The sequence below is a fragment of the Biomphalaria glabrata genome, chromosome 4, assembly GCF_947242115.1.
Source record: "Biomphalaria glabrata chromosome 4, xgBioGlab47.1, whole genome shotgun sequence".
Classification (NCBI taxonomy): Eukaryota; Metazoa; Mollusca; class Gastropoda; family Planorbidae; genus Biomphalaria; species Biomphalaria glabrata.
Genome location: NC_074714.1, coordinates 47,587,748 through 47,606,472, shown reverse-complemented (window position 1 = coordinate 47,606,472; position 18,725 = coordinate 47,587,748). Strand labels below are relative to the sequence as shown.

The window sequence follows — 18,725 nt, the reverse complement described above, 5'->3', positions numbered from 1 at the left end:
GAATCAAAGAAACACGTGCTTTTAATCAGCAGACGATACTGACAGCTAGCATGCAGTAAGATGACAGGCATGAAGGTCGTTAGCTACTATTCTGTCGAACAAATCCATAAACCATGTGGCGTAGTGGCTCAATGTTAGCACAGTCATTTACGGACTGATAGTCTACAGTTTTAATCATCAAGTTCAGGATTTTTGTTTCTTTAAATTTAAATTTGAGATCTTTAAATACATCATGTGTATAACAGGCATAATATAAAAATGTTTAAAAAAAAACAAAAAAAAAAACAAAGCTTATTTAAGTGAAAGAGCTCCCTCCCCATTTGCAAGTATCTCTTAATAATGTAGAGTTATTTTATCTTTTTCGATATAAAAAAAAACAATTAATTGACTACTTTATTAATTTTTGTATTAATTCATATTTTGTTAGGTACACTAAATAATTGTTGAAAGTTTTGAACTTGTTCAGAGAATGAGAGAGAACTAAAGTCTATAATTATCGAAGTGGACAAAACCCCAAATATTTAGCCGTATCTATGAATACTGAAGAATTCATTTCTCTTGTCGTTATCAAACAAAATAATAATTATCTAAATTAATTGACTACTTGGTTATTTAAAAAAAATTGTTTCATGTATTGTATTCGCCAATAAATAATTGTGCTAAGTTTCAACTTGATCCGAGAATGAGTGTGGGAGAAATAGGGCGTTAAAACTTTTTACCAGACAGTAGATACAAGCTTTAGCTTTCTAAAAATTGGCCTTCGATTGATGTCATTTCCACCCTGGTGAGCCATTAGTGACTGAGAAAAAATGTTTCTCCATTACTTAATGATGCCTCGACTTTGAAAACTATCAAGATTATTATCTCGCCCAGATCTCCTGCAGGACGGCAGAAGACAGTGGAAGAGGTTGGAACTCGGGACCATTTTGACGACCGTCCGACCGTCCATTTTGACGACCACATGACCATAATTAATAAATTTGAGATGGGTTGCTGAGTAGCTTAAACAGCTTGGCTACCTATCTGGGGGCTTGAGTTCGAATCCCGACTCTGGTTGAACGTGTTAGCTGAGCGCCTTAAGGCAGCACGGAAGCCTTATCCGAGATGCCCTCTTCCCCCCTCCCCCTTTTTCCCCCGCAAAAGAGCCCGGACCTGAGCTCATTGTAATTCACAACACATGAGTAATATAGAATATACGTAAAGATATTGAATGGGAAACTTTTTGTTTGTTTGTTTGTTAGTTATCAGGGCCGGATTTAAGTATTTTTTTAGGCCTCGGGCAAGAATATTTGTGGAAGCCCCTACACTTTGTTTGTCCAAAGCTTGAATAAAGATCTAAGTATGAATAATTTATACTTAGATCTAAAACCTTCAAATAGTTTAGAAGAAAGAAAGAGAGTATTTATACATTTAATCTCATTTTTCTTTTTCAACAAAAACATTTAATATGCATATTTTGGTTTAAAAAAGTGTATAGTTTCGTGGAGGGCAAGGCCTTTGGTAGACGAACTGCCGTAAATCCGGAGCAACATTAGCATATTCCAAGCACGCTACTAGCGGGCACTTCTTAATCACAACAATGTTGCCAGACGGCGTAAGGTTTCAAGTGTTAGCGGTAAAAATGTGGGAAAAAAATGTTAAAGAAAAAGTAAGTTTCTGACCCGTCGAAAATTGGATGTATTTCTATCTCTTTCGTGGAGGCCCCTTTTTATGGAGTCTTAGGGGCAGTAGCCCCGCATGCTTGTTCTTAAATCCGGCCCTGTTATCCAGTAAGCCGGTATTTGAGCCAGGGAGGTATAGTGAACATTAGATCCGAGATAAAGATGGAAAGAGTGTATCCACTAGTGAATCCATGGGAGGGGGTGGGGGGCGTGTTAGGCTATCGCCACACACACACTCACATAAGTTCTGGCAAAGTAATTTATCGGCTTAAAAACTTTATGCTGAATTTTTTTGTTTTCATGCACCACTTTATGATACATTGTTTGGGAAGATATGACCTAATGCTTTTGACCTAGCTCACCACTAAAGGGTCTATTCAGTGCGACTCTTGCCAGAAGCCGGCACTCAGGAGCTAATTGATGTAAATATCACGTCTGACGTATGTACTGCATGTTTCTGAATAGCCTGGAGAATATCCACGCGCGTTTCATACATCTGAGTGGTACTTTGGCCTACTTACCGTAAAGCTTCTTGCTCTAGATCTAGATCTAGGCAACTTATAGCTTCTGAATTAAATTCCGACAGCTAAGAACATTACATGCAATAGAATTGTTTCATTCATACTTTCTAAATGAGATAGATTTGGCCTTGTTATCTCATAAATTACAGACGTTCCTATAATGAAGAAGATCATTACGTCATACGAGTCTACGTATTCATGGGTTTTCCTGGCTGATTCCTTACGAGTCCGTTCCACCCCCTTATGGCACTAGGGAAGAAAGAGCACTTATAATAATTTGTCCTAGTATATGGAAAAAGAAATGCGCCTTTGTCTTTGTGTCATTCTGAGTATTTTATTACGTTGCGTTTGTATTTTATATTTGTAAGTTTTGGTTCTGTGTTTAATGTAGTACTGCTACTTTACTTTGTAGTCTTGTGTCCTATAATGTTTCTATGTTTAGTGATTTTACTAATGGTGTTACTCTAGCCCAACTTTTCCCAAACTTATTCCTTAGCGGAACACTTTGCTATTATTATTTTTTTTTTATTTATGAATTGAGACTAAATTCTACTGAATGTATAGACAATAAAATGTCCACTGCTAGAACACGAAGACAGTTGGGACAGTTTGATAAAGTTCTAGTATGATGTACTGATGACAACGAGGATGAAATATCAAAATATCTGACATTATGACATCATGGATACACAATGACATCATGGATAGGGAAAAATATCCAAGATTCCAAGATAATAATAACATAAATTCCTAATGTCTGTTTATCTATCTGTCTATCTGTTTATCTGTCTATCTATCTATCTATCTATCTATCTATCTATCTATCTATCTATCTATCTATCTATCTATCTATCTATCTATCTATCTATCTATCTATCAGTCTGTCTGTCTGTCTATCTATCTAGCTATCTGTCTGTCTGTCTGTCTGTCTGTCTGTCTGTCTGTCTATCTATCTATCTATCTATCTATCTATCTATCTATCTATCTATCTATCTATCTATCTATCTATCTGTCTGTCTGTCTGTCTGTCTGTCTGTCTGTCTGTCTGTCTGTCTATCTATCTATCTATCTATCTATCTATCTATCTATCTATCTATCTATCTATCTATCTGTCTATCTATCTATCTATCTATCTATCTATCTATCTATCTATCTATCTATCTATCTATCTATCTATCTATCCACCCTTCCATCCATTCATCCATGTGTCTGTGTTTTGTCCTAGAGATGTGTAGCATGATACAGAATAAAGGGAAGTTTGACAACAAATGACGGAGACTTCGAGGTTTTGTTCTTTCATTTACGACATTGTCATCTTTACATTTCGCTGAACAATTCGGTGCCGTGATGTCGAAAAGAAAAAAATATATAAATGAATAAAATCAGGAGGATCTAACACCTGCATCTTTCTCCAGGGGATTGTTGGAACTCGGAAATCTCTTGGTAAACGGTTAAAAATGAAATCATAGACATTTCAGAAACACAGACTCCGATAGCAAAATGACAGGCTCTAGTCTAATCTGTCTATCTGCTCAGAGATGCTGGCGGCCACGGAGAAAGACAAATTTATATGGCAAGTATTGGCACGATGCCAAGACATATTGACATAGACACATCCTGCCACCCACAAGAATTGCAGCTTTGACTTTCTTTTTTTGTTGCTATTTTTGTTGCTTGCAATGTAAATAAACTGCTGAATGCCTCACTTTCTATTTTAGAAGGCTTTACATTTTAAAGTGTAATAGAATATAGAATAGAATATTGTGTTCTCTGTAAAGTTTATCAAGAATCAAAGTCTTTTAATAATATACCTACGTCATATATGGCATGCCCAGTGCCAGTTTTAGTAAGTGGAGGCCCTGGCCAGGATTTATGTGACGTTCCCTACCCTCTTCAAAGTTCAATATAAATGTACTTAATAATAATAATAAATCTAAAAGCATATCATATATATGAAGAAAAACATAAAGCAATTGTATACTTAAAATCATTTCAATTATTTTCTTATAATGAATATGTATTTTCTTTTTAAAAGTTTATATTTTTTAATCTGAGGCTATGGTCGGCTGTACATTCTTGAAATGTGGGAAATCCGACCCTGGGCATGCATATATCAAAGTCACATATATCATCCCTATATCGATGTCATATATAGCATGCCTGTATCAAATTTATATATAGCATCCCTATATTGATGTCATATATAGCATGACTATGTCAAAGTCATGTATAGCATGCCTATTTCAAAGTCATATATAGCATCAGTTATATAAGTCATATATAGCATGACTATTTCAGTCTTATATAGCATGCTTATTTCAAATTCATATATAGCATCCCTAAGTCAAAGTCATATATATAAATATAGTATATATATATATATATATCATACATTTATGAAAGTCATACACAGCATGCTTATATGGACTATGTCGTACGTATAGTCTATATTGCTACCGTGTCCATCCCGTCTTAAACCACTACACAAAGAAAGCGTTACTAAAAATTAGCTTATTATATTTTGTAAGCAAACATTATTCTTTCAATTAGATATTGGAAAACATTTTTAGAAATCTTTAACGTCGTTTTCCTACCCCCCCCCCCCGCCTTATTTTGACCTATGCTTTTTTCACCCTCACAGAAATGTCTCGTTAGAATGAGGCTGTACTGACCTAATTTAATATTCAGGTTCCATTAGTGATGTCATTTCTCTATTGGTCAAAACAGTTTCGTCAAATCTTATTTAAAAAAAAAATGAGAACGACTTATTGTAACACACCAGGGACATCACGCGCATTGACCGACATCCCCCACACACCTGGGACTCTCGTATCATAATGGATCAGTTTCCGTTCACTGGCTTGATTTCAATGGCGACTTGTGTTCTCAGGAGGTCATTAATATTGCACATTCTTGGTGCAAGGAACATTCTAGACTGCTGCGCACTAGAAAGAGTTTGACGTCCCACATTTCTCTAGAGTCTATCACGTGGTTTTGTTTTGAAATCCGAATCTCGTGTCTAATGCTTGTAGAAAGAAGGAATGGATTATTTTTCGGACTGGAGTTGAATGTCACTTCGTGGCTCACGTTCTATGAGCTGCTTAAGTTTGTGTTACAAAGCTTAGATCAACTCACTCTGTCTGGTACAATGTTTGTACATTTTATTTCTCCCACTTCCCATTCTCGGAACAAGTTGAAACTTGACACAATTATTTGTTGAAACTAACCAAAAAAAAAACAAGATTACAAAGAGAGTTTGTGTTACACAAACTCAGAGGCGGCCCCCGTCGAAGTCGGATCCCTGTCGGATCTGCATATTCGCAAATAATATTCAAGAGGTGATTTAATTTTGATGTAAAATGTTTTACACGTTTCGGATGTTCCTTCAGAGTTGAAGATAATTACTTCCTAGTCCAAACCTCCCGCAGGACGACGGGGGATGGGAGCGGGCAGGGTTTGAACCCTGGGCCATCCATAAATCTGAACGACAGTCCAGCGCGCAAACCGCACGACCAGGCAGCCATCCGATGGTCAAAAGTAATAATGTTTCAAAGATTTATTTGCCGTAAATTTAAATTTAAATTTAATAAAAAAATAGTAGATTAGTTTTAGTATATTAAAACATTACAATATTGATCAAAACGTTTGGAAATGAAAATCTACACTTTTTTTTTACACTTTAAGTTTAGAAATTGAAATTCTACATCTTAATCTAGTCTATTTTAGTCTAAACTAGATCTAGAAATTCTAGATCTAGACTCTAAAATAATTTTAATTAGAATATAAATCCAGATCTAGATATACTGTAATAAAAATCTAGATCTAGTTTAAAAAATCTAGATTAGATCTAAATCAAGATATCATTCCTTTTTTAAACGCGAGTCATATAACGAGGCTTAATAAACATTACTATACCGAGTTCTTTTTTCATTTCATTTGAAGAATTAATTCCATATAACGTCAGAGGGAAAAAAAAACACTACGTCACACGGCCTAGCTAAACTAAAAATCGCCTTCATCTATAAGAGCCATTTATCGAGTGTTCATAGACTTTGGTGCACCGAGTGCGTTCTTTAAGCATTTCATTTAAAGAATTCATTCCATATGACGTCAAAGGAAAAAAAAACACTACGTCACACGGCCTAGCTAGAATAAAAATCGCCTTCATCATTACGAGCCTTTTATCGAGTGTTCATAGACATTGGTGCACCGAGTGCGTTCTTTTAGCATTTCATTTAAAGAATTCATTCCATATGACGTCAAAGGAAAAAAAAACACTACGTCACAAGGCCTAGCTAGACTAAAAATCACCTTTATCAACACGAGCCATTTCTCGAGTGTTCATAGACATTGGTGCACCGAGTGCGTTCTTTTAGCATTTCATTTAAAGAATTCATTCCATGTGACGTCAAAGGAAAAAAAAACACTACGTCACACGGCTTAGTTAGACTAAAATATGTTTTCATTAATACAAGCAATTTTTTCGAGGGTTAATAGACATTGGTGCACCGAGTGCGTTCTTTTAACATTACATTTAAAGAGTCCATTCATATGACGTCAAAGAAAAAAAATTCCATTACCTCACAATAGGCTAGTACCGGTACCATAAAAAAAATGTCTTTATTTACACGAGATATTTAACGAGGGTTCATAGGCATTGGTGCACTGAGTTCTAATAGATATTATTTAAAAAGGATCAAAGCCACATTGTTTTTGCGTTTTGTCTGTCAGTCGGTCTGTCCGTTATCTTGATATAAAAAAAAACAACTAAAAGTTATTAAAAATTGATTAACCTTTATTTTACGTTTCAAAACATCGCAATAATTTTTAGGTATGAACACAATTGAAAAGTTTATATAATAGATTGTTCCGGATGTTTGTATAAATAGTAAAAGAAAAAGAGAATTTCAGATAAATGTAATACCGTTAATTAAATTTTTTGGATGGTCTCGTATAAAAATTAGATGTACTACAGCCACGTGGAGAGATTTTCATACCTTACTTTGGTGTTTGGATTCTGTTTTCCTTAAAAATCGGAACATAATATTAACGATAATTAGATTTTTTAATGTTTTAGGTAGAAAGTTAAATGTACTGTAAGAGAGTAGTGAGTTAAAATATTTTTCATAAAAATCCGTAAAAACATTATTTCGTAAATGAGAAGATTATTTGTTTATTAATTAGAAGAGGGAGTTCAAACAATTATTTGGCGTTAGTAGATTTTTAAATAAATTCGGAAATTTCTGGCGACGATTTGTAAGAAACAAAATCCGGAACTTTCTTTATCGATTACAAAACTTCTATGTTATGTTTTACAAGAAAATTAAATGTCTAAAAAGTAATTTTCAGTAATCAATTCTAGTAAATTACTTTTTTTAAAAGCCTTATGCAATTTCAAACAATCATTAGGCATAATTCATGTTTTATAAAACAATATCCGGAACATTTTTACACTTAATGAAATATAAGTCAGTATAGAGATTATGATTTAGCATTCATATGCTATTTACATAAAAAACGGAACAACATATTATTGATAATGTGTTTTTGCAACGTTTAAGCATGGAAATTGAATGTAATATAAGTTAGAAGAGCAAACAAACATTTGTTGGCGTTGATTAGTTTTGCACAAAAAAATCCGGAACAATCAATTTTAGATACTTAAAACTATTGAGATGTTATGGGAGAAACATTAAAGGGTAAATCAGATTTTCAATAGCTTTTAGAGTTCTAGTTTTTAAATCTAATCGTGACGGACAGACCGACCAACAGACAAAACGCACAAAAATAAGCTTCTTTTATTCGGATGGGGGCACTAAAAAAAAAATAAATAAAATCTGATTTTTAAAAAAAAGTTTAAGGAATTGGTTTAGCACCTGATCATGTTGCGACGTTACGCTACTGCACGAAAATCGCTGCATAAAAAGTCCACTTAAAAAAATGTGCGTGATATTTACATACAAAGTGCATTATTAGCCTTTATAAACAAACAGAAATGTTTTCTTTAATTTTAGCAGCTAGTTGACCAGAAAAAACGTCTTTAACTATTATTTGTATTTGTTGTAAACATTTCCTGTACATTTTAAAAATATATTTGACTTAGTGATACTGAAAATACACAACAATTGTCAATCTTTGTTAGCATATTGTAACATTGCCTCCCTTACATTTACGTAATTGTTTTAGAATTGGTGTATTTTTATGAAAAAATCGCTTGCATAATTAATTTTATAAATTAAACGGTTTGCTTTTAGAAAACCAAAAGTAGCCGTTGCACCTAAACTTTTCAAGCCGGATTTAATGATGAAATAATATTTTTCATATCTCTTCTAGTTTTCGAGATCTGAGTGTGACAGACGGACAGACGGACATTTTGCACAAACCTAATAGCGGCTTTTTCCCCTTACGGGGGCCGCTAAAAATGAATTAATCCAAAAATTTACCACTTAGTTTATTTCTATGATATTTAATTATTTTGTTTGGTATCGAAAAAAGGAAATAAATGCTTCTTATTTGGAGATGTGACTGTATATGGAGTTATTTTCCTTATTAAGTTTTGTACACGTTTTTTCTTAACTTCCCAATTCTCGAATCAAGTTGAAATGTTTGCATTATATGGAGTCGTTGACAATACAGAGATCATTTTTTTTTATTAAATATTCAATTGGTTAAGTAATTATTGGTTTATTATGTTTATATGAAAGGGGAGCTTATTCCTTCAGTATTTAGACACAGTGACTTTGCTGTTCTTCTCTTAGATTAGTTTTTTTTTTGAAAGATTTTTTTTAGTATTTTGCTTGTTATTACATCTATCATACAAAAAACGCTGTTATTTATACAATGTTTAATATTTATTTATATTGTTTACATGGCCAAGACGTAGACAATATATATCAGGTTATCGAACCATAATGAAACCTTCAGACAGAAGAAAGAAAGAAGAGTCTCCGCACAGTCCCTGAATAATGGGATCATGGAAGAAATCCAGCACAAGAGTTTTATGGGATTCTGAACATGTCACCAATTCTTAACAGACCTCATTCAAGGTGATATAACCTCTAGACCAGGTCCCACGTTTGTTATTTGAAGGGTGGTCTCCCTCAATGATATTCTGGACTAGAGAAACCATACCAAAACAAAAAGACATCTCATACAAATAATGTCGGGGCCCCTACTTTGTATGATACATCTATTATACCAATACTCAAAGTTACGAGCGTCCAGCTGACGAACCATCGAGTTTAAGTATTTCAAACTGATCTCATGGACCATCGGAGTTGAGACCATTCTCTAATTCCGAGTAAGATCAAATAACAGACCAACAAACAAAGGACATAACTTCTAAACAAGGAACATTCTTATCCTCAGATACATGAACATTATTATTAACATTATGTTCAGATTTATTCAGATGTTTCATTCCAAATGAAATAAATATCTTCCTTCTTATAAGAATGAGCTCCTTTCACATTGTTATTTCTAAACCAAAGTTTATTCAAATATATAAACGCAGTTTCAATTAACCTTTAGAAACCACTATACATGTATACTACTTGTAACAGAGACTCAACTGGAACACCGCCGATGTGTTTTGAGGTTAATTAATGCTGTTCGTTGTTTCTTCCCTTGATGGTTGAGCTTAATTCTTCCAGCCACGCCTAAGCAGAAAATGAGGTTATCTAAATGGTATCTACCTTATCGTATAATTTACTCTCTCTCTCTCTTTCCATATTTACTAGAGCAGAGTGTCCCTGGTGTTTACATCAGACATGGAGAGGCTATCTACTTTATTTACTCTATTAGATTACTCTGCTACGGTCTATCTACAGACTCAGGGCTTTTTTTTTTTTTTTTTACATATCGAAGGTGAAGGCTATTTGGAGGCAAAAAAATGAAAAGACAACTGGACAGTTTTCTCTAGTGGTCATGTTGACCGGTTTGTAGTAGAAATCAGAATGAATTTTCTTTTACTTTAATTATTTATTTCACTGTAACGGTGTATGGGGCAGTTGGTCTAAGGGTCATCTGTTTCAGAGGCTAGCGGTAAATGAGGATGTCATTGTAGTTACCGGTTGTTGGCTTGTAGCACCAAACTGCTGGTAGACAACTAAACAGCTGTAGGCGCATAACTTACCTAATAAAACTTAAATAACTTCTTATTGAACAATAAACTTTAAAAAATAAAATTATAATATCGACAAAATCAAGTTGAAATGAGATAAAAATAAATGCACTAGACTATAATATTTCTAACAAAATCTATCTCACTGCAAAATACAACCGTTCAGTCTTACGCTTTGGAGTCGTCTCCCCTAACTAAGACCAAAGGACGACAATGCCACCTATGTTGCATCATTCACAGCCAATCGCTAACCTCCCACCGTCACCATAGAAACACGCAAACACAGAGTCATGTGACCAGCACATCTACCAACCAGCTTCTACTTTCCCCAAGCTAATGTCAGCTACCTATTTGAGATGAGGAAAGGCAGTATTTTTTTCAAAAATCACTAAATCTAAAATTCATCTTTATGCAGACAAAACTTACATCTTGTAAGTACAAATATCAGCTCTTGCTGGATAAACGCCGCTAAAAAACGGAGACAGACTTCTATGTTTAGATCAATATGTTTACAAAGTATTGGCATTTACACAGGGCTTCTTCATTTTTCACCAAAGAAATGTAAATCTATTATAAAGGGATGTAACTTAAGTTTGGATAAGATAATTTTTATTGGTTTAATCAAATTGAAATTCAGCTTGACTACAAGTGAGCACCCCAGCGTAACTACTGTACAATAACAATATAGATGTAAATACGAACAACATTCAATGTTGAAACACAAACATACACACAACCAGCGCTTTATGAGTTAGACTTCTACGTACTTCTCGATGGTGAAACTATAATATATCGTTAAAAAGTCGTTCGGGAATCCCCATTACCAACTACAGAATGCTAGACTACCAAGCTAAAAGAGCAACAATTTAAAAAAGGATAAAATAAATTTGCTCTAATTGGAGACTTTTTTATAAATGATGAGGTGTTGTTTTTTGTGTGTGTCTCCGGTGTCCATCATAACTACGTGAAGGCGTCGCGAAGTGGGCGACATCTGTCATTCAAGACTAGAACAGAGCGGTACAAAAACTCGTTCGTTCCTTACTCGGTCAGACTATATCAACGCCACTCGTTGATCAAGAAACATGAAAAGGACCAAGATGCCTGTGTGTTGTGGCTGAATGAACTCTTTATGTTGCGTCTGTTTTATTTATGGGAATGTTTCTGTTGTTTTGTTTTTATATGAGAAAAGAGTCTTTGTAATCAAAACAGATTTCCATAACGATCAATAAAGCAGACTTAGTCTTAGAGAAAAAAAGTTTTGATAAAGCAAAGCATTTAAATAAACCATTTTATTTTCGCACTTTTCATCCCCTGTAGAATTAAAGTTCTAAGCCTTTATAATGTGTGTCATTTGTTAGCGACAAGAATCTCTCAATATTGTGTCCATCCATGTCATTAATTAGTTTGTTACTTCCCTATTTCTTTTCATTTTCTTGCCTTGTTCTTTAGACTCCATTATATCCCCACCACATTTCTCCACATCGCTTGCTCTTATGTTTCTCTCATTGGACGTATACGGGATGTTAAAGAATAAAGCGCTAACAAAGAGCTGATTGCCTGGTTAGATTTCAGTCAGAATAATGTCCAATACGTTGTCAGGACCATCAAATGATTGCGTGCAAATTGTCAGCTTTGTAGAATGAAATATAAAAAAAAAATCAACAAGTAACCAAAGTACAGATCAGTTTGTGTAAGTTTTAGACCAACAATCTCAAAAAAGCAAAAAAAAAAAAAAAACTACACATGAAGCTAAAATAAAGATTGTCATTGTTTTTTTTTTATTTAATTCTTTTTAATAGATTTAAAAAAATGTCCCTTGGAGATATTTCAATAAAATGGCCACCTAATCTTCTAAAGTCCACTAAACTGTGTTTTTGTTTCGTTCCCGTTCTTCGCCGCACAGCAGACGAGATGTGTTTACAGAAAAACTTCAATCATTAAATTGTTTTCAAGTTCCAGTCTTCAAGATTTTTTCATTGTCTATTTTTAGCCACGGAAATAAGAATGCACTCTTGTTCTTTGCATTTATTTTGTGAGCAGACGACTTTTGAATTTTGAGACTAGAACGTGCTTAGAATGTCTCCAACCAAGGTCAAGGTCATAGTTATATTTATTAGGAATGAGCCGCGGTCGTCCGTCACGTGACCACGGGGGCGGATACAGTTGAATGTTTTGGCTGCACGGGCAGACGGGCACTGGTCAATGTTAGTCCTGACCGGCCTTTCCCGCCCCCCCCCCCAACTGTCTGGTTAGTTAGACGTTAGACTCCTCACATCCTGCAGTTCAAGAGAGAAGTGTCATCTAACAAAAAAAAATCATTCAAATATTTATACCGCCGGACAAGGTCATGAAAGAGATAGTCTGGGCTTATGTATGTATAGTCTGGGCTTATGGGCTTATGTATGTATAGTCTAGGCTTATGTGTGTATAGTCGAGGCTTATGTGTGTATGTTTTGTGAGTACCAAGTATTAAAGTGCTACCCAGGACTTCAATTCAGATCTTAGGTCACTGAGTACCATTTAAGCAACAAGATGCATAACAACACACACACACAAGACATACACACACACACAAGAAACACGTCTGACACACACATAAAGTAGTACACCAACCCCCCCTCCCTCCCCCCATGTACTCTAAGTGGATTTTATTTTTCCACAATCCCTTCTATCAGCTTGCGAATTCTTCATGGGGGTCGGGAAACAAAAAAACAAACAAAAGCCTGGCTGAACATGTATCTCGAAAACAGCTCTAAGGATTTTTCTAGAAATTTAAACAATTTTTATCTTTGAGAAAAGAAGTACTAGCTAATTGGCCCCACATGGAAAGCTCTCGTTTGACCTTTATATTTTTTTTTCAAAATATAAATCTTAAAATTAGATTTGGCTTTTTTTTTTTTTTTTTTTAAATTTTGAACACAAGAACGTCCTGTATTCCCGCACGTATTCATTAGATAGTTATAGAAAGGATATTAGTTCAGGAACATTTTGCACACTGTCTTATCTAGAATTCAGTAGTTTAGCTGATATGATGTGTGATTTGCATTTTTATAAATTTATCATTCATTAGTTATAACAGCAAAGTAATGTATTTATAGTGTGTCTACGTTGTATACACAAAAATGAATGTTTTTTTTTGGAAAAGTTTTTTTTTATTGTAACTAGTTTAAGCTTTATGTAATTGTTTATATTTTAATTCCTCTAAATGTTGTTCCGCCGTTCTTTCTGTCTGTCTAGTCTGGCTCAAACAAGTGCGTAAAAATTTCAGGATGCATTAAGATTTCAGTCCCCTCCTATATAATAATAATAAGGCTCGTCTTCAAGTCCGAAGATAAATGAGGACTACAGTATTTCACGTAGATACGCAGCACCAGCTGCGACCTACATATTTTGCCACAGACAGCGCAGACATAACCATTGTCCACCGGTAGTCAATTTAGATTATCTTTTCGCCATCTACGTCTGTCACCGGAAGTGGATTTCCTTTTGGTCCAAATGTGTCTCCCGTGACCTTTTTTACGTGATCACCGACTGCCTCGTTCAAAAGCCGCCTGCAGCCAGGTGATCTGTTCTATGTCACAGCAAGTTGGCGCCTAAGCTGGTCTTTAAATTGTTTCCTTGGGACACCTCTGTTGCGTCGACCACCTTTGAACTCAATAAAAAAAACTGCCTTTGGTTTTGGTATACGTTCATCCCCTCAGACGGGATACAAGCCCTGCCAAGCGTCGGACCATAAGAAATCCCTCTATACTGTCTATACCCCGGTGTTTGCAAGAACATCACTGCTTGTAAAAAAACAAAAGGGGGGAATACAACCAATGCCAAGGTCACCCAGCCACACATCCAGTACGTTGAACTAGGGAAAAAAAAAAAACTTGTATTTCTTATGATCAGCAAATCACGAGAGTGAAGGCGCGGTGGCTGAGAGGTAAAGCGATTGGCTTTCAAACTGGGGGGTTAAGGGTTCGAATCCTGGTGAAGACTGGGATTTTTACTTTAGGGCGCCACTGAGTCCAGCCAGCTCCAATGAGCACCTGACATAGTTGGTCGTTGTGCTGGCCCCATGACACCCTCTTTAACTGTGGGCCACAGAAACAGATGAGCTTTACACCATCTAACCCATAGACTGTGAGAACTATGACAATGGAACTTTACTCTTTTAAATCACGAGACTGAGAGTTTCATCATTGTTTTTGTATTTCTACGCAAATCTTTGTGTGCATTCATCAAGTGTTGTTTTTACCACACTATATCGGCGTTCTCCATGTTGTGTACCACGGGGAAATTAATTCTATAAAAAAAAAAAATTCTGTTAATTATTGTTTCCATACTTAGGAATTTCCAAATTCCACTAAGACTAAAGAGAATCAAAAGAGAATCAAATAACGATTATAAAACGTAGATTATTCAAAACAAAGAATTATTTGAGAGAAATAAACAGGTGCATATATTGTAGGCATAGAACTTTATTATACAAATAGATGTCTGGGGTACACAGTTCGGGATTGACCCTTTGCAATAGCAGTATTTCACAGTGCCATAAAAGATAACTGAGACAAGATTCAAACTCTTTTTTTTTGAGTAGAGAATCCAACGCCCTAACTTCACCACTACCTCAGCAGACAGCTAACTAGTTAACTCACATGTATTTAAAAACAAAAATGTAGGAATGTCTATATCTTCTTATATGCAAGGACAAACTCATATAAGAGCTAATCTTGCATTGCCAACTGATATTGGCTAAATTGGATTAGATTATCGATGAAAACTAATCATAATTGCGACAACTCCTAATTTTGAGTGGAGAATCTACTGCCTTTATCAATGACCACACCAGACAAATATGAGGTCAACTCTCGTGCATCCGATAATAGCAGATCAATTATGATTTCAATATTCCATTGCATAGAAATAATTGAAATATTTTTATTTTTAATTTCCTTTCAACATAAAATATTTTTTTAAAGATTTTCGCTGATCGTATGTTGTTTTTAATCGCCCCAGGCACAAGAGAAGACGCTGATTATGAAATACAACAATCCAAACAAAACAATGACACACATAACAATAAAATGCTAAAAAAAAAATAATTGAGTTACACTAATTGGAATCTAATTGGAGCATAAGATACATTTTAGACACAGTAGTCTCCCCTTTGTTTGATTTTTCTTTCTTTAAGATCGGTTTACATAACGCAAGCCAATTACATATAAAAAGAAAAGGGAAAAAAAATATATATGGAGAGATGTGGAGATGAGAAAATGTAACTTATAGCAAAAACGTAAAAAAAAAAAAAGCAGGAAGATTTAAGAGAGAAATATAATCCACTAGACAATGTCAAGGACGCTATAGCCAGAGACAACTTAATAATCCAAAGTTTTCTTTGCGCTACAAGCAAAATAAATTATGAATTTAGTTCCACAGTGCTAAAAAAATGTTGACAAAATTATTATATAATTTTAAAATACATAACTTATCAACACCTTACATACTAAAAATAAAAATAAAAATAGCTAGTTATTAATAGCTATGCACCATAAATAAAATCAACTTATTTCTATTCAGAAAACTGTCCCCCCCCCCTTTTTTTAAAGAAAAAAAGCATAAATGTTGCTCTTTAGATTAGATTCTCCATGACAACTATAAACTTAGATCTAGAACCATTTAAAAAAAGAAGTCAAGTACTCCTGTTAGAGGTTGCGATCTAGAAGGTAGATGATGTAAAGATCGTCTGCTTCTATGGCCGACGGTTAACGAGGGTGTCAAGTGACCAGCACAAATACAAGCCGCCTTTACTTTCCCCAATTCATGTCGAATACCCACTAGAGTTGGAAGATCTCGGGGGCGTTCTAAAATGACCGATATTCAAAATCCTTCAACTAGATTTGATCCCGAGACCACTCGGTTCGGAAGCCAAGAACTATACCCACACTTAACCCCCACACTTAGCCCCCACACTTAGCCCCACACCATTTTATTTAACACGTCGAAAATCGTTAAAATCTTTTATTGAAGCAAGCTCTCGAAGCACTGGAAATATCGTATTAGAGTAAAGTGATTACAAATTAAATATTTGTGTACCAATCTCTGACTCTAACAATTCTATCTACCCCAACAGCTTGTCTGATAATGAATGAACTTTGTACACATCTGTTTGAAAAGAACTAAAAAAAAAGTTCTTATCAACACGAGTAAGTTAATCTTTGTGTACCAATCTCTGACTCAAACAATTCTATCTACCCCAACAGCTTGTCTGATAATGAATGAACTTTGTACACATCTGTTTGAAAAGAACTAAAAAAAAAAGTTCTTATCAACACGAGTAAGTTAATCGCGAGCGGTCCAGACGTAAAATCCTTCATTGTCTCAATATTTTTGATTATCGACAGTGCTGGATGCGCTAGAAAATGCGCAGACACAGTTTTCTATACGGCTTAATAAAAAACCATTGAAGTCGCTGTTTCATTAGTATAGTTTAATAACTAAATAGACTTCGGGAACATTTTGCTCACCATCTTCTAAGTATAGATCTAAAAGTTTATCCTTAAAAATTGTATATACTCTGTGAGTAGATTTATACATTTGCCTAGCCATGATTTTTTTCGTTTGGGGAGGGGGGAGGGGGAAGGGTAATTCAGGCGGGGTAAAAAATGTTAGATTTGTATTTTAAATCAATCATTTTATTAGTGAAAAAGAGTAAAAGAATAGTTCTTACGAAACAGACATCAGCTTTACATAGGAGGAATTGTCTTTAAAAAAAAAATTCACGTGTTTTATGTAAATTCTTTAAACCACAAATGTAGTGCCAACTAGAAATGTCTTAGTTCTGCAAGGAAAAGTAAGAACGGAAAAAGCACTATGGCCAGTGGGGCAGACAACTCACGTGACTTACGTGCAGTTCTCCACTACTCACTCCTCTCTGTAGCCACTGGGGGCAATCTCTGTCATCTAACCAAAACATTCTGGGCTACAGGGGGAGCTCGGTTTGGACGTCGTGAGGCATTGATAAATAGGTTCATTTAGTGCCCGGCCCGCAGTGTCTTCTTCGTTTGTACACTTTGGAGCGGAGACGCTTACAAGGATTCATTTAGTCGCCCCATTAAGTGTTATCATCATGCACTTTGTAGCAGACTAGACAGCTTAATTGTACATAAAGACCATAGCGTCCATGTGTATAGCACACGTGACGGACTAGTCCGAATCAAAGATCTCCCATCTCCTGCTCACTACGTCATTGGCGTTGACCATACGTAACAAAAAAAAAGCTTTGGAACGCTTCTTCACATTGACCTAAGAGATTTTTCGACTATTACAATGACCTGATCTTAAACATTCGGATGGCTGCCTGGTCGTGAGGTATGCGCTCTGGGCTGCCGTCTAGATGGTCCAGGGTTTGAGCACTGCACGCTACAATCACCGGCCATCCTAGGGGGAAGTTTGAGAATGAAATAGTCTTCAGTTCTGACGTGTTAGGAGTTAGATTAGATTTTTGGCGTAAATTTGTCAGCACTTAGCTACTGGCGACGTAATTTAAAGGTGCGATTGGTGGTAGATATTATGAAATAAAAGTCAGTTGATTTGACAATGGCGTAAAAGATCTATTCCAGTATTGGGCAGTGTACTGAATTTTGTGTTTACGTATTGCGACAGTGACCAGTGCCAGATTTAAGGAAGGACAGACTGGGCTACTGCCACGGGGCCACCACAAGATAGGGGCCTCCACAAGAAAGGGGCCTCCACAAAGAGATTTTTTTTTTAAATCTGCATTTCGACAGTTCAGAATTTTTTTTTTCAAACATTCTGTCTCGCATTTGCGTTCAACACTTTAAATCTTACGTCGGCTGGGAAAACTCTCGTGGTTAAGAAGTGTCCGCTTGTAGCCTGATCGGAATATGTAAATACAGCTCCGGCTTTACTAAGGTCTTACCCGCCACAAGCTCAAAAATATACACTTTTTAAAACTAAAATAGGCATTTTAAGAAAGGAAAATTAGATGAAATTTAAATTTACTCTATTATTTCCAATTTGAATTAAGCATACTTTTAGATGTGAGTTTTATTATTCATAAGTGGAACTTGATTAAAGCTTTCAAAAAGGTGTAGGGGGCCTTCACAAAAATCCTGCCCCTGGGCCTCCAGATACCGGCCATAGCGACGACCTGGTTTTTATCAACTCAATCTTTTTACCTATTGTGTTCTGCTTATTGGGATAGCTTAGAGTTATTATGGTATTGGCAACATCAGAAATGACATCAACATTCATTCAACACTCAAATCTGAACACACAACGTTTCAACGGAAGAAACACCCGAAACATGTTTTTAAAAAATGAAATACAAATAATTCAACACTTCAATAGAGTACATGGTTCACAGCAGCAGATCTTCTATTCATTTCAACATTCCGATCAGCTAAATTAATG

General features: G+C 35.3%; 1 protein-coding gene across 1 annotated transcript in view; it reads left to right on the top strand.

Moving 5' to 3' along the window:
- Positions 1-18,725, top strand: part of LOC106051609 (putative inactive carboxylesterase 4) — a 68,535-nt gene that overhangs the window by 3,773 nt on the left and 46,037 nt on the right. The window lies entirely within an intron of this gene.